The sequence below is a fragment of the Oculina patagonica genome, chromosome 8 (assembly GCF_052425735.1).
Source record: "Oculina patagonica isolate OP01 chromosome 8, crgOcupat, whole genome shotgun sequence".
Classification (NCBI taxonomy): domain Eukaryota; kingdom Metazoa; phylum Cnidaria; class Anthozoa; order Scleractinia; family Oculinidae; genus Oculina; species Oculina patagonica.
In genome coordinates, this window is record NC_135765.1 from 18,340,408 (window position 1) to 18,358,236 (window position 17,829).

The 17,829-nt window shown below is 38.1% G+C and overlaps 1 protein-coding gene and 1 pseudogene across 3 annotated transcripts in view; one reads left to right on the forward strand and one right to left on the reverse strand.

Annotated features, from left to right (window-relative positions):
* LOC144662802 (fibroblast growth factor receptor 3-like) overlaps positions 1–17,829 on the reverse strand; it is a 40,867-nt gene that overhangs the window by 21,190 nt on the left and 1,848 nt on the right. The window lies entirely within an intron of this gene.
* LOC144663161 (uncharacterized) lies at positions 6,587–17,551 on the forward strand (annotated as a pseudogene).

Consider the following 17,829-nt stretch of genomic DNA (forward strand, 5'->3'; position numbering starts at 1 on the left):
TAATCCCTAGGGTGCGCTGATTAATTTCCACAGCTTTTTAAGTGATTGTAAATTCACACCTTTGACAATAAAGCCAAAAACCCATCAAAAAAGGGCCCAAACAAGGGCGGGAAACCATTTTAACTTTTTTAAAATGGCTATAAATAATTTTATTCGAATCCCACGGGTGCGCTGATTAATTTCCACACCTTTTTAAGTGATTCTATATTCACACATTTGACAATTAATAAAGCCAAAAACCCATCAAAAAAGGGCCCAAACAAGGGCGGGAAACCATTTTAACTTTTTTAAAATGGCTATAAATAATTTTATTCGAATCCCACGGGTGCGCTGATTAATTTCCACACCTTTTTAAGTGATTCTATATTCACACATTTGACAATTAATAAAGCCAAAAACCCATCAAAAAAGGGCCCAAACAAGGGCGGGAAACCATTTCAACTTTTTCAAATGGCTATAAATAATTTTATTCGAATCCCATGAGTGCACTGAAAAGTTGAAGCCCCCCCCCCTCCCGGTCTGAGAAGGTCCAAAAAAAGCCCGGTCTGAATAGGGTTAAATTGTATTTTTTTTTAAATAGAGGGCCACAGGTTCATTAAAATTTCTTCTGTTACGTGCTACCATCTCTAAATAAAGTTGTCTATCTTGTCTATCTATGTATCTTAATGCTGATAACCTTGTAAACATATTCAATTTTTTTATATCTGCTGCTAGACCCAGAAACGGAAAATTCCCATTGGTCAAATGTGACGTTACCTGTCAATAAAACTTCTTCGCACCTCGTCAAAGATATTCGACTCTGCATCAATTTGACAGTAGAACATGCCCTTCGCGCGAACGAGATGGAAGGCGTTGATTTGGATGTGCTTGCGAGCGATTTGGGTTTTATTTTGAAATTAGATCAAAAGGAAGCTGTTCAATCAAAGTGAAGCGATTTTTTTGCTGTTTGCAACGCGTTTGGCAAAAGCCGAATTTTTCAAAAGTTCGTCTTAGCAAAGAGCTCAAGCTCTCTGAATGCAGCTTCATCGCCGCTAGGACTCTATGTCGTCACTATTACGTATTCAAGGCTAGAAAACGCTAGAATATTCTTGGTTTTGCGCAGTGTTTGAATTCGAAAGCACACAATCTGCAATAGTCCGATGTCGACACGTCTTTCATTGCTGCGAGGCGGGTTTCTTCGGTGTTGTCTGATCCACTTGATGAATGAAAACAGACTTCTATTTATCGATGAGACACTTCCTACCTTTATATCGCAAAATTAAACCAAAATTTTAAAGAAACTCCTTGAACTTGTAAACGCTAAAACGTGGAAAACGTGGAAATAAGCAATGCTATCAAATTTAAAATATGAGTGGAGGTGTCAAGGATTTTTTGACAGCTTGGCGACATTACTTGGCCCCCTGGTCGGAACGAATTCATTGTATGGAAAGCCAACAGTCCTTTTTTCTCGCCTTGCACGCCCTGCATGTTGCCTTACTTTATGTTGATGACCACAGGTATTATGCCAAATGGGATGCCATATACTTAGCAGGGACGTACCAGCTTCCTTTTGAAGTCCTAGAAGACTTTCAGAGAGGCAGTTTCATAGTCAAGTGCTCCGGCGCCAAATTCAATCAAGTTAGTCCGGGTCAGGCCCAGGAATGGTTAAATGCGACTGTAAAAAAGGGTGATGGCATCGATGGGATCACAAAGACACCCTCGGCACTTAGCAGATGGGCTCTACATGTATCTTACAACCCACGTTCCCAAATTGCTGCGCAAACCTCGGCCATGTTATACATCACGACGACCGCTTGATGCACAAAGAAAGTTCCAAGGAGAGACAAAAGGAAGATAATGAAGTTGAGAATACTCTTCATTCTACGCTACAAGTATTTGGGGTTGTTTTCATCACAAACGAATGGGACACTACAGAATGTAGCCACAAAAGATCTTGAGGCTCCAGAAATTGACCAGTCTCTTCCAAGCTAGTTCTTTGTGACAGAACCAGCTTAAAAGATTCGTGGAATGGAGGCTGCCATCTTTAGACAGAGAAGAAGAACTGGAACAGGAAGAAGGAGAGGAAGAAAACTTTCTTGACCCTATCCGCAAGAATAATCCACCTACATTTGCCAGCCTTAATGAAGTTAAAAGTGCTGTAACTAGCTCCAAAAAAGAAAGATTTTGCATGCGTGGGACCAGAGAATCGTATGTCGTCTAGTGACGGTGTATCAAGCCAGGTGCAAGGTTAACATGCAATCCAAATTATAGCATGAACATTATAGAATTTTGGATACTTGTCAACTCCTCTAAGCTTAGTCCTAGTTTAGTCACGTTGTGCAAGGCTTGATTAATATTGTAATTCGTTTGTGCCTGTAGTATTGTAATTAGTAATTAGGTTCTTGTATGTATTATTGTCATTGTAATTTCCAAAAAAAAAATACAAAAAAAATTACTGAGAAGGCTTTTCTCATGGTTAGAATCAAGGAAGCAGACAAGGATGTGTTGAGATACTTATGGTTTAATGATCTAGGGGATCTGAACTTTGAGGTTCACAAGACTCGTCCCTGGACTCAGACCGACACCAGCTATTTTGGGATCAACTATTCGACCATTTAGATGCACAGATAATAATATCAGATCTAGAGAAATTGTTTAAGCAGAATTGACTGGGCGATTGAAGAAATCTCTCTACGGAAATGATCTCATTAATGGCAAAAGAGACCAAATCTGAAGCGGTGGATTTGTATTCGAAGTCCAAATCAATTATGAAGAGAGGAGGGTTCAATCTACGAAAATGGAACACTTTTTCAAGAATTGTACTGGAGGCGATTAATCGATCAAATGACAGCATTATGCCACTATCTGTTAACAAACGCAAGAAGGCATCACCGAAGAAGACAAGCCTTATGCAAAAGCCACAACAGGTCCGCCCACTGACAAAAACATTATCAAGGTATTGGGCTCAATTTGGAACACTGCAACCAAACAGCCCAGGGTAAATCTGTCAGATCATTCCAATCAAGAAAATTTGCTTCTGACCAAAAAGCGATCATTGTTTATGATTTCAGGTACAAAATTTGATCCTCTTGGACTGTTGAGCCAATTTACAACTTATTCCAAGTACTGGGATGAGCAGTTAAAGGACGAACACTTGAACAAATGAAATTCACTCATTACAGAGCCTCAAACATTGAGCAGTGTTCGCATACCAAGATGCTATATTGACAACAAGTTTAGTCAGCTGAAGTTTGCACAACCTCACCGATTCGCAGCAACCATTTATTTTCGCTCAATTTATGGACATGTTGATGTCAATTTGATTGCTTCAAAGACCATGGTTGCAATGTTGAAAAAACAAAGTATCTCCAGGCTTGAGGTAGTTGGGACCACAATTCTTGTTCGTCTGGCTAAAGCTGTACAAATTGCCTTACCTCAGAAGTTGCAAAACATGTACTACTGGGTCGACTTCATGACAGTCTAATGTTGCATTAACAATACCGAGCCAATAGCCATATGTTATGAACAGAGTGCAAGAGATCCCAGAAAACACCACACCACTCAAGAGTTGTGAAATTTCTGCCCAGGTGAACACAACCCAGCTGTCATCCCTTCACAATGAATGACAGCAAGCAATTCTTGTTGGAGCGGCTGCTGGCCATGAGTGCTGTACTGTTTCCCAGGAACACTTGCAACGCGTTGACAGTGAGCACGAGGTCAAAAAATGTATGTCGATAGATGTTATTTTTATGTTTTCGAAGGCGATTAAAGTTGTTCATATTGGTGTAACCATTTTAGTCCATTTGAGTCGGACAGAAATGATGAGCAAAAAGAAACCATGGTATTTTGTTCATGATCATTTTAATCAACAGACCCGGTCCGAAGATAAAGCCGCTCTGATCTTAAGGAAGTTGTCAAATCACCACCAACCACTGTTCGCTCACTATTGAGTACGACAGCCAGCATGTCTGAGAAGACGATTGACTAGATAATCGATAACAAAATTACTTTGTGATACTGCTCTTATTATCAAGGCTGCTAAGTCTTTCAAGAATCCAGTCACAAACAAAAGAGTACTGAGAAAGAATGAATGAGATTAAATGAAACAGATGTTAAAAAAGCCAAACCCCTGTGGATCATATCAGTTCAACGGTCAGCCTTCTCCGTAGAAGTTGCATTTTTTTCTGAGTAAAGAATCGCAGTTGATTGACTAAACAAGCCTGTACAGCCCTCAGGATCCTGATGGAACACATTACCTTCAGGGATGACCGTCTGAATGTTGTCTTTTCGATTCTCTTGGAGATTACAAAACATTCGTTTTCCATTGCATTGGGGAGGTTCATGAGCATTCAACCCAGATCAGTGGTGCTTAATTCTGCAGACCATGCTACAAGTGGACAAGCAGAATGTGATCATTGGTGAAACGATCCAAAGTTTCTGTTGTAGCCAGAAAGTGAATGGCCCAAAAGAAAATTGTCCAAACCCTCAGAGGCATATCAGAAGCAGAAGCATATCTTCAAAACTACTACAAGAGTAAGAGGCATTTCAAGCTGCACACAGGAAAACAACAGATGGCTCCTTTCCCACAATTTCGTTTTCAGGTGATGTAAAAACCATATACAATTGAGCACAAATTTTGGTGGCCCTAACATGATCATTCAAGGACATGGACAAACACGACCAAAGCACTCTCTGTGCCTTTTCCTTTGTTTACAAACACACTCTTGGCCACCTGGAAATGGCTACTTCCCTAGAGACAGGAAGCATCATGGACAAGTTAGCGAGGATAACCTCTAGAAGAGGTTGGCAACAATGGAACATATTTGATTGCAGCAGACAGAGATATTTGAGAATTAGAGACTAAACTGGATCAAGATCACATTTGGCGCGCAACTGTAAAGAAAGGCGTCACTGGAACCTACTAGAAGGGCCACACTTTGGTGGTTTTTGAATCGATAATTAAAGCTGCAAAGCGAGCTATCTCAGCCATTCTGACGGAGGCAGACGTTACAGGCGAGGAGCTTTATAACTGCCGCAAAGAGGTCAAAATTCTGCTCAATTCCAGGCTAATAACAACCGTCAGTGATGATTCTAAAGATGAACCAGTAAGTCAAACCTTTATCACTGGTCAAATAGGTGGAGACATACTACTAGGAAGTGTCCACATGACCCAGTTCAACCCTCGTTAATGATGAAGACTTATTCAATAGTTAATCTGCCATGTTTGGCAGCGTTGGTTGAGAGAATATCTCCCATACGTTGGCTCCTGCCACAAGTGGTTCTCTAAGGCAGTAGGTCTGAAAGAAGACAACCTAGTGGTTTTAATCAACACCAAAACAAGAAGAGATTGAAAAGAAGACAGAGGTATTTGCACCTACCCGGGCGGAGATGGTTTTGTGCGAGTGGTAGATGTCAAAGTTGGTGACACGATTTTGCAGAGACCTGTATCTTAACTTTTCTTATAACAAATGCAGTATTAAGACTTAATAGAGACAGTAACAATTTATCCAACATTTCATTTCATTTCTAGTTATAATACGGTTTGATGTTTTGGTTGTTAGGTTTAATTTCAACATTTAGGTAATGATTGCAATTTGGGAGGGGGGAATGTTTTAAAGAGGCAAGAACATTGCGTGACAAGATCACTGCTGATGTGCCTTATGTTTGTAGTTATGTAATCAACTGATGTAATCTAATACCTTGACTCTGTAGCTACAATAAAATGAGTGTTGTAATGAGAAAAAGTTTTGGTGGCTGATTCAAATATTCATTCTTTTTTCATTTATTTGAAAAATTCGGAAATTGGAAACAATAGATGCATGACTGCCAATCCACTGAATATCAAGGAAGTTTTTTGTTTCTGTTGTCAGGACGAAGTGTCCCAGTTTTGGGTTCTGCCATGCATGAAGGTAGTCAGTGGGCCCAAGAGGCTTCAACCTATGTGGTGGATGCTGTGATGGCCCATGTCTGATCTCTGGGCTTACAGGTTTAGAATTATCTAGACGACCCGCTTCTGAGGAATCAGCAGTTGGACCACCTCAGGACTCAACTCCAAGGCCTTCTTCCACTTAACGTTTTGCCTGGGTCGGATACCCAGCATGGAAAAGTCGGTCAGAGTTAACCCAAACTCAAGACTTTGTCTTTATCAGCACACATTATGGAACCAATTTGGGGCTGTTTGCGCCAGCAGTAAAGTTCGAGAAGGAGCCAGTAATGCTTAATGGGTCCTACTAGACAGCAGTGCAACTGCCTCTTATGCCCTAGGATACATTCTGGATCAACGAAACCCTGTAGCGACATGCACGCTCGCATGCCTTATACAAACTATTGTGGGTAATTTAACCAAGGGAACATGACTTAAAAGAGAGGATCAGTTCCACTCAGTGCCACCAGAGTATACTGTGCTGAGCTGCTGTCCGTGGAGGACTCTAACTACAAAGACATGATTAGCAAATAACAACATCTGAAGGCATAAAAATGGAGGACACCGACACCAAGATCCTAGTTCGTGTTCACGTTATTCTGGCAGGAGTGACTACACAAAGATAAAAACGTCAACGCACTGGAGCAATATTGGTAGGCCTGTAGTAAAGTACACTCTCTTTTCATGGTCACCAGGGATGGAGATGGACCTAGAAAACATGTTCTTAGCACAAAAGGCATCAAACAACTACTGAATGAATGGATTTCCTGGGACTTGAAGACAGAAATAATGGAGTTCAGAGCATTGTCTATGAGTAGTTTCTTGAACAGCCGCAGTCTGAGGGCTGGTATGAGACCAGCCTCCTGTGTAAAGGAGACGAAAGAACAAAATCCAATGCTGGAAAACTGTCTTTTAGACAAAGGTCTGCAATTGCTTAAAACACTTCACCTCAATCAGTCAAGAACATACATTTCTACAACTATTGTGAATATACCTTTTAATTATGATTCACATCAGTTATTATCTAGAGTAAACAATCACTGCATGCTATGATTTCCTCCCTATTTGTATTACAATCAGACTCTGGCAAGCAAGGGCCTCAGCCATGTGACGAAATTCTAGAATTGCTCTCGGAGCAATTGGCTTTAGCATACATGTACGTGTAGGATACAGCCATATAAACATCAAATCAGAATGGAAGTGAAATGGCCATCCTAACCAGACTAAGAGTGGAAACTTTCAAAGCTTGCAGTTCTTGGGTATAATGCTGGTATGGGGAACATAATAATATTATAATTGAAGAATGATGCCACTAGGCAAGAGCATTTTGAGTTTATTGCAAGGGATGTCAACAAGCACGCACCAGCTGTGTTCAAAGTAGGATCCAAGATGTCTTATGAAAACAGACAAGGAAGGGATGTTATCCTTCACCATGGAAAAGTTCTACGAGGAACTTAAACGTGAAAGCGCCACAGTTTCATTGTTTACTGGCAGAAGCTGGCTACACTAACAGGAGAAGTCTGTCCAAGCCCCTCAAACAGAAGTACATCCTGCATACAGGAAGAGCAATGGCAGTAGCTTTCTGTTTATGTAACAGATCCAAACTGATGACTGCAGTGCAGCTGTTGATAACTATTTTTCTGTATCACTCTAACTGGCTTGTGAGTTCATCTCGTCAATCTGTTATTTCTGACAAGAACAATGCATTGTCCATCTATTACAAGTGTATTACCTTGTGTCAACAAAATGTATCATAAATACATCTAAATATTTTTTTGAACTTCAGATAATTATGTAGGGGCACTTATTTTAAAGATTTTTAAAGCTTCAAGATGAATTAAAATAACCATGACTGGTTTATTAATTTGCAGCAGCTATCTCTTTACGTAACAAATCCAAAGGAAAAGTTCTACAAGGAACTCAAAAGTTAAAGTACCACTTTTCCATTGATTACTGGCAGCAGCTAACACTACGGGAGAAGTCTGTCCAAGGCCCTCAAACAGAAGTACGTACTGCATGCAGGAACAGTAAGCCAATGCCAGCAGCTATCTGTTTATGTAACAGATCCAAATTCATGAAGTGGAGTGCAGCTGTTGATATTTTCTGTATCACTCTAACTGGCTTGTGAGTTTCTCTTATCAATCTATTTATTTATTTCAAAGACAATGCATTGTCTATCTATTGTGTATTGCCTTGTTTCAGACAAAATGTATCATAAATAAATGTAAATATTTATTGAACTTCAGATAAATATGTATGGGCACTTATTTTAAAGATTTTTAATGCTTGAAGATGAATGAAAATAACCAGCATTAGTTTATTAACTATTTAATATATATAGATTATTTCATAGAAAGTGCGACGTACCGATTTTTATTCACGAGTTGCAAAACTTTGGAAAAACGAACGATTGAGCGAAGCGAACGAGTGAGTTTTCCAAAGTTTTGCAGCGAGTGAATAAAAAATTCGTACAAAGCACTTTCTATGCTGTAATTTGTTTATTATATATATAACGAGAATTCAACCATTGTAAACTTGACGCGATTTTTCTCGTAAGTTAATTCATAAACCTTTGACATATTACAGTTTGACCGTAGAGGAAGGAAAAACAAAGCAGCAAAATGCACATCGCTTTCCAAGCGAAATCATATTTAAAAATTTGAAAAATTACAGCCAACAAAATCTCCTGAAAAAACTTTATTTAATTAAACACATTGCATTAATTTTTGAATGCAAAACTTTTGGTATCGCATCGAGTAAGCGTTGCTACAAACGAATCGACTAAGCACGCAGGCAAATTTTGAAGAAAATTGTGATAACACAAGGAGTCGGTTAATTAAGCAATAATAGCGACGTAAATCCACATTCAGAAATACAATCTACTTTACCATGGTGTTCCCAAGAGTGCTTGAATATTCTTAGAAAGTCTGCAGATGCGTTGCAATTTGAAAGAAATTCTTGTCCGCCGGCTTCACTTTCATTTATTGACACTTCGCTTGTCTTCGCTCCGCCTTTGAAGAATGATTTTTATCATTATCATCTCATTACTGTATCCTTTCGGTTTTGCTTAGCGAGTTCCTGTTTGCTTACCTTTCCATAAAATTCTCCAAAGACGAAGGTTTAATCGTGTAGCCATGTTTTCCAAGCATAAACTGCCGTCGGGAGCAAACTTGCCACTCGCTGTTCGACCTTTTTGGAAACCGTTTGAGTTTGCGCGCTCTGATTGGTTGGGTCATTCTACTCTAGATGCTGATTGGTTATATTTTTCACAAGTTAAGGAAGCTATACGCGAAGCTGATTGGACGTATAGCTTTTCTCACATGTGAAAATATAGAATGTAGAAATCTATTTGCAAGGTTTATTGCCTAAAATTCTCGCTATTTATGTAATAAAAGGTTGTACTTCCACAAGGAAAGCTTATTTTCACTTTTTGTAATGTATTACCTGTGTCTATCTGTAAGCTAAATACTACATGAATTATTTGACCTTGTGTCTGGCTCAGCTTTAAAATCATTACATATTTGATTAACGTTATACATATTATTCTGATCTTCAGCCGACTATCACAAGACTGTCTAACTTGAGAGTGACAACTAGCCACACCAACCTGTAAAAAAACTGGATGCGTTTTGCAAAGATCACAGCAAAAACATAATAGATGCTGTAAGTTGCCAGAGTGAATTTCTTGCTCTCAAAAAGAACAGAGAATCCAGGAGTGTGTTGCAGCCAGTCGGGAAAGAGTACTAGCACGACCCACAGAGCCCAACCCTTTTTTAAGCCAGTCCAGCCTAGATTGTGGAGGAAAAATCACTTTCAACAATCTGGATTACTACCAAGAAGTGCATCACATGAAAGAAGAGCACCAAAATATTGACAAACATTATGTGAATGTCATAAGTACGGAAAACAGAGTATAGTACATGGGAACCATCTGAGTGAAAACCTGCACTAAACTGGAGATCTTGGAATGGAAGTGCCTTCCCTCAGTTAAGGACAATACAAGGCAACTGGCGTAGTATATTGTCTTGATGGAAGGTAACATTCCATGCCTTAACTATCTGCCCAATGTCTGTACACCACACATTCTCCATCAGTACAGTAGAGAAATGAAAAATGTTTCTTAAATGGTAAGCGAGAAAAAAATAACAATAATTATTATGTAACGGTTCAAGACTGTGGCATTAATTTATGCACACTGTAGTAGTGGGGTCTTCTCTTGTGGAATACAAATTGAAAAATTTGGCTTAATGTGATATTAATAATAATTATGTTGCTACTTTTTGTTTTTTCTGGTGTACCTGAAGCACCAAGGGGGTCTGCTACAAAGTACTTGTTGCAGGCATTGTACCTTATGTTCCAGGCCTAGGTCTATGCCTTATTAATAAGCCCACAGGCAGCCCATCCTTTGATTTGAAACCGACAAGTGAAGATAAGGATTTCAGGTTTGAACATTCCTCGGATTTGCTCCTGGAATTCTACAACAAATTAATCAAGGAGGCTATAACAAAGCTTGGTCCAAGTGCTACTCAGAAGTCACTAGACAGGATTAGTCATTCCCTGGGAGTCAGAGTTCATGAGAGTTTTTGACTCCAGTTGGTAAGTGTTTAAAAGATCAGGGAAGCACTAAAAAAGAAGTCCACAAAGAATGACACTGAGAAGATTGTTAAGGAATTAGTCGTTAACAAAGCATTCACCCACACACCAGGAAGGAATACGCCTTCTATTCAACAATGAAGGCAAGCATTCTGTAGGAATTCAATTTGCAGAAAATGTTCTCCTGGATAAGCGACCAGAAGAAGTACATGTTCTTTAACAGGTTTGCTCATTAAGAATTTGCATCTTGGTTGTTGGCATACCTCTCCCCTGTACATTATGCAAATTATAAACATTTTTCACAGTTGTAATATGGCTAAATATTATTAGAATCATTGTTTTACCAAACTCCATCTCCTCCCCAGTCCTAGTCACTCTGTTGTCACCTTAGAAAGCATGTGCATGCGATCAGTCAGTTGCAATCATGTTCTTTTAGTTGGTCGGACGCAAAATTTTTGCCTCTCAGAACAACACCCCACTACTGTTGGCATACCTCTCCCCTGTAAGTTATAAACATTTTGCACAGTTGAAATATGGCTAAATATTATAAGAATCATTGCTTTACCAAATTCCATCTCCTCTCCAGTCCTAGTCACTCCGTACTCACATGAGAGAGCATGTGCATGCGATCAGTCAGTTGCAATTATGTTCTGTTCAGTTAGTCTGTCAGATGCATAATTTTCATCTCTTCGAATAACACACTATTACTGTTTATTTTCCACAAAAGTATTAGGCTACCTGCACTTAAAATTAAAATCAAACTCCAAAAACAATAGTTAAACCTTCAGGGAAACGACACCCTCTTTGATTATTAAAAACAATAGTTTTGATATTTTAACGAAAAAATCGAAAGACTATTATGCACTGATTATAAGTAAAAAAGCACAATTTTCTAATTAATCATTAGTTCTTAAACGTGATTTCAACTTAAATGATGATCAACTTGAAAAAGCGTTTTTCCTGCCGCACATTATCTGCTCTGAGGCATATGTTAAGGCTTTTCAATATAAGGTTCTAAACTCTATACTTTATACTAATACTAAATTATGTAAGATAGGATTTATTACAGACGACAAATGTTCCTTCTGTAAGTTATAGCCAGAAACCTTAAGACACCTTCTTTTCGACTGTGTATTCACAAAGCTTTTCTGAAAAGATTTTGAATTTTACTTCTACTCGCTATCAAACGAATTCGTTCACCTTACATGTACTTTAAAGGATGTATTACTGGGAATCTTAGATTTAGAATGTCCCCTACTTAATTATCTCCTGTTGATAGCCAAATTATACCTCTGGGATTGCAGAAGATCTCAAACTATTCCACGCCTTGCTGGCTTTAAGATAAAGATCAAAATCAAATTTGAAACAGAAAAATACATTTGCACTAAGAATAATACTTTAAATCAATTTAATAAAAAATGGGCCGGCTTTTGTCCTGGGTAGTTATTTATTATTTGCGATTATGTATTACATCTAAGATTATGGAACAGAAAAAAGTGTTGTAAACTAAGTGATTTTGGTGTTATGTTTTTCCTCCTTTTTTTGTTTCTGTTTTTCCTTTAAGTCAGTAAGTTTTCGTTGTTAGTTAGTAGATTTGTTGTTGTAAAATGATATTGTGAATATTTATTGTAAATAGTGCGTGATGTGTGAATGAAATTTAAATTAAAAAAAAAAAAAATAGGCTGCCTGCAGGGAAACAAAAAGAGGACCACCGGACGCAAAGTATCCATTTTGGTAAGGCTATATTTTTTTTGTTTCTTTCAGCTTCCGACCCACAACGAATTACAATGGCCATGGACGAACATAACGATGGTCCACCGGACAACGCATCTACATGTGGCTATAGCCCATCAGGCATTTCAAATTCTAAAACATGATGAGCTCGAAACAGTGCTCAAACCTTATATTAATGCTGATTTACAAAGAAAGATGCTCACGAGGCAAGGGCATGAACCAGAGTAAAGAATAAACAGAGTCGGCTGAAGAAACTAGTGCAGATGAGGACAACAAAGTTAGCCTCACAGCTAGTGACAACTTAGAAGATGATATTGAGGATCTGGTTAGTCCAATACCCATTAGCACCAGCAGAGGATTCAGATACAGAAAATTCCGTGAAGACATTGAGAGTATTCTGGAATCGAGCGAAGCCACCAGTGAAAATATACAGCCTAAACTGGCTGACATAGCAAACAAGCGAAGGGGCCGCAAGATGGCACCAGACAAACTGAAACATCTAATCTCAAAACATCCTACCCCTGCAAACTGCACGGTAATGATTATTCATCGGGTTTACCCAGAAATTTGGGCACAAATGAAACCCCACAAAAAATGAACAGACCTTCGCTAATCAAACATACAACTGTACAACAGTCGTTACAAAAAGCCACTACTGTCACCCTTCGAGCAGGTGAGGAAAATTTAAAAACATCAATCTGTTTACCAGATTCTATTAAAAAAAACATTAGCTTAACACATAGAATTGACAGCCTGACGTTTCTGGGTCATATGCTGCAAATGAACTTTCCTTTTTAAGCAAGGAACAGATCAAACCAACCCCTAAGACCAGTATATTATCCCATTTGTAACAAGGAGATTCCAAATTCCCAGTTACTGTTTGGGGATGACCTGGCTAAACAAGCTTGTGGCACTCAGGAAACAAGCTAACTTCAACAACCAAAACGCAACCCTGAGCAATGAGTTGTTTCGGCCAAAAATTTGACTCCACACATAACTGGGACAAGTTTTGTCCTTTTTAGGGAAGGGCCAATGGCCATTTCACCAGAAAAACAACACAACTGGCCTTCGAAGGACAACAACAACAAGTTTTAGCGGAGCTTGCAAGAGCTTGCATTAAACACAATGTTATCTCTGGCCTTGCAAACTTTACCATGCCGGTAGCCTTGAAAATTCCATGGAAGCTTGGAAGCAATTGACCTCCAATCCTAAAATCTTGGGTGTCCACATTCCTTGAACAACACTTAGCTGGCCTCAAAAATAACATTCCTCACATTACTGCTATTGATACGGAGATAAGTAAAAATGCTTTCAAAGGGGATAATTGTACCAACTATCTTACCGGTATGTAAGAATGAGATCTTATCCAGCATCTCCAAAAAAAAAAATTAATAAAATGCTTAATAATATAATAGAAGTACTGAGTGCAGTATCAGAACAGAGAAATAAGAACAAAAAAGTGGTACACGGAGAAGTGGCAACAACATACAGCTTTGTTACTAACTCTTCATAGATTTGAATCTACATGTATGATTTAGAATAGCTCATAAAGATTTAAGTTAAAGTATAAATATATAATAAAAAATATTTTTTCACAGACGCTTTTTCAGTTTCACAACTGCTATCAACATGAGCCCTATTGAAATAATAAATTAATGTTTTAGAATCAATTTTTTTACGACTTCTCCTGTGCTGCTGGAGTTTGGGGTGAGGTTTAACGGTCAAATAGTTTTGTCCCCCTAAAGAAGGTAGCATTGCCGAGACGTCGGGAACAGTTTTTTGACTACAGCATAGTGTCTCCCTATTTTGTCATTTTTACATTTGGATGTACATGTAGATGAGCTTTATCTCTACCTCTTTTAAGATCACCAAGATTAATTATTATTTGAATATTACTGGTTCTGGTTTCAGGAAGTCATTTCGAATGTGAGTTAACTTGTGTCACGAAAAGGGAAAAAATGTGAATCTTAGCTGGCAGTTGGGTAAGTTTTTAAAACCATAAGCATTTACAGTATGGCTTTCGTATCTCCCAGTACCCATTGTCCAAAGACCAGGTAATACTGTGACTAACAAAGGCATTTGCTGTTCATTTCGGTGTGCACCAGGCGTGTGTAATATCTGCCTTCCTGTTTAAAATAAACATACAACTGTAGACTGGCTTACATGAAAAATGTCACAGAGAAACATCACACTAGCATCAGGTGGATGCTCTTCATGAAACAGGAACACTTGGAATTTGCTGATCACAGACGTTTTGTCCTCCCACAGTCAGACACAAAAGGCAGCGGTTATAATTATGGCATAGCCAGAACCATTGGTATGAAATAAAATATGGATAAAACTAATAACAGTTGCCCAATGACCCTTACAAGAAACCCATCCTGATAAACAACCAAGCACTGCAATATGTGGAAAAGTTTACCAACATGTACCAAAGGAAAAGATGTTAACCTGCATGGTGTGGCAGGAGAGGACATTGTGTGACATTTGAATAAAGCAACAGCTGCATTTGCCAACATGAAATCAATCTGGAAATCCAGTACATGTACCTTAGCTGTAAGACCAATCTTAGGTTACACAAACATAATTCTCTAGCCATCTTACACACAGATCAGAGTGCTGGCGAATGACTGAATAGGATAACCACTGGCTTGTTACCTTCCATAGCAAGTTATCTGGCCCAATAACACCAGACAACTACAAGCTAAGCCAGGACCTTGACATTAAAGTCATTATGGTGATTGATATTTTTTATGGTGATAGTAAAACACCAGAGCAACTATACAATATTCCTGGCTTCAATTTACAGTGATGATGTAAACCTGTCAGGAATCTGGTCATGAGCGCTTATTGGTCTGCTATGACATTTTGCATAGTTTATAAGAGTATAATTATTTACACTTCTATGGAAGTTTTTCGACAGAGCCTTCAGTCCATTTGCCCTATGTTTCTTGTGCCATTATTATTATTATTATATTTATAGCATGAAAGCCAAATTTAGACCCTGTACAGTTCTGTTTCCAGAAAAGACCTGTTTGTCAACTTACTAACATGTTATGGCAAATCGCTGATCTTTAAAATGGTGCCTCTCATTCAGGCGTGGATGCATGAAAATTTGTTGACTTGCTGGAAGAAAGATCCCGTAATCATCTGCTATTAGTGTTGATGCAAAACCAGGTCAAGAAATTGACTTCTCTCAACTTAAGAACAGTGTTTGTGGGTGCTGAACAAGAACTAGCAGTTCTTCAAGGCATCAAAGAAGGAAAGTTTACCTTTGTTTTTATATCGCCCGAATCGACGTTGGCATCAGAAAGATCGCAAAAGGTGCTCGAGAGCGATATTTATTGGCGGAATTTAACAAGATAGCTGTTGACAACAAGGATCAGTCTGCATTTTGTCGATGGTATTCTCGATTAATGAGATCAGATCTTTTATAAGCAATGTGCCGTTGGTTGTCCTCACTGCAACTGAACTTTTGAAGTTTGAATCTCAAAAAGAAATCTCATAAGCCCAAACAAATGAAATGTGAGATACAATATTTACTGTAGAAGTTGGACACCTCTTTGCCACTACTTGAGAATTTCCAGTGTCTGATAAAAGAGTTGTTGGAGAAAGGAAAAGACAGTCAACGGACAATCATCTACTGTCAAACTATAAAACAATGCTCACATTTTTTCAGAATGTTTGAGTTGCATCCCTGTATCATGTAAAAAGTAATCACAGAAATTGATTGGTGGACATTATGCACTCAAGAATCTTATCAAGTGTTAAAGATAATGTCCTTGACCAGATTGCAACATTTGCCTATGGTATGGGGGTAAACTTTGAAGGCGTCACTCGAGTGATCCACTTTGGTCCGTCCAAGTCCATTGAGTCATACTGTATGCAGGGATGTATGCATGGGATTCCAAAAAGTGTGCAATGGCGTATGGGATTTGCTAAGAAATTTGTGCACAGGAAAAAATAATTCACAGAAGGAATGAAAAATCTAAGACAGGTAAAATAAATTAAAAGACGTAAAAATAATTCGAAGAGTAGATATAATTATTTGTAAAACACCACAAAAATAATTGAACAAACAGTTTTATTAATTCTGATTTAATAAATTTAATTAATGTAATTTTGACCAGAACGGGCCCCCATAGTGGAACCATTTGGCATCCTTGGAAGTATGAAGAAAGAATTACAGTAATGTTACTAACCAAGTTGACAAATTTAAGCAGTCTTTATCAACAAAACAACTCAATGAAAAGCAATTTTGAACTAAGGTCACAGATTTCATTTCAAAGAAAAACAGTCGCCAGGAATTTGTGCCACTGATTGGCAAGTTGATAGAAAAAGCCCATGTGGAGCCTCTCCATCTAAAGAACAATGCATGGCAGTACTTTTTAACGTGTTTTAAAAGAGGCTATTACCAAATCTAATCTTTCTGGTGCATGCAAGAAGTTTAATGATGTCCAAAAAGGTAGACCTTTTTCACGAGTTGTAACTGCCCTTAAGTATGAAGTTAACGTTAAATGCCTTGCTAGAAAGGTTATCGAATGGTATGATGAAACACAGGACAATGACAAGATTTGCAGTACCGCTTTACAGGGAAAGAATGTTTTTTCGTAATTTTATGCGCTTGGTCAAGTGGCTTTGCAAAGAAAGACTCTAAACATCAGAGGCAAACAATTTTAATTAGTAATTTAGTTAATAGGCTTTTTACTCCTTTTACCTTTTTAATATTTTATTTTTGTATTCTAGGTAGTGTATTTTTATTTTTTATTATAAATAATTTTAGAGGGTCACTGGTTTGTTAGCATTTTTTATGCTTTTTTAGTGCTACCCTCGTTAAATAAAGACTTTACTTACTTACTTACATTTATTTAGTTTTGATCTATCCTTATGTCGGGCTTAAACTAAGGGATTGTGTGTCCATTTTTAATAGGTTTGATATCACTGCTTAACAGCTGAGCCGATTGGCTGTTGTTGCAAGGGAGTATTTTCGGGCAAATGCTTTGTTTCTGCCTTCATCAGTCAATCCTACTGTTTGGACAATGAGGCACATCATACCCAGCCATACACAAGATGTCAATAGGAAATACAAGCAAGGATTGGGAACTGTGACAATGGAAGGGAGGCTAAACACATACGTGTAGCTCTAAAGAAACAAAGTGAGAATACAACTTTTCAGCGACCATGGCCTCAAATTATTACATGTAATTTTTTAAACAAGAATTTTGTCATGTTGATTTGGCTGCCAGAACAGGGATTTCAGCTAAATACTTAAAACACAATGCTGTTTACATTCCAGCCAGGGTTTTTGAAAATTCTGGATACTGTCACGTAATCTTGAAAAAGAGACCAAGAGTTTTTTATTTTTTGGCAAATTAAAAAAAGAAAGAAGGAAAGGAAAAAGAAAAAAAAAAAAGAGTTGTCACAGAATTGTAATGAACAAAAATTATTGTAAGTGTACCTTTAGCAATGGAGCTTTTGTCATTTCCATGTTGAAGCATTATTGTTACATGTATATGGATAAATTCTGTGATGGCCAATTTTAGTTGTAAAACAATGGAAAGAGTTGTCACAAAATTGTAATGTTTTGCATTTTCTCAACT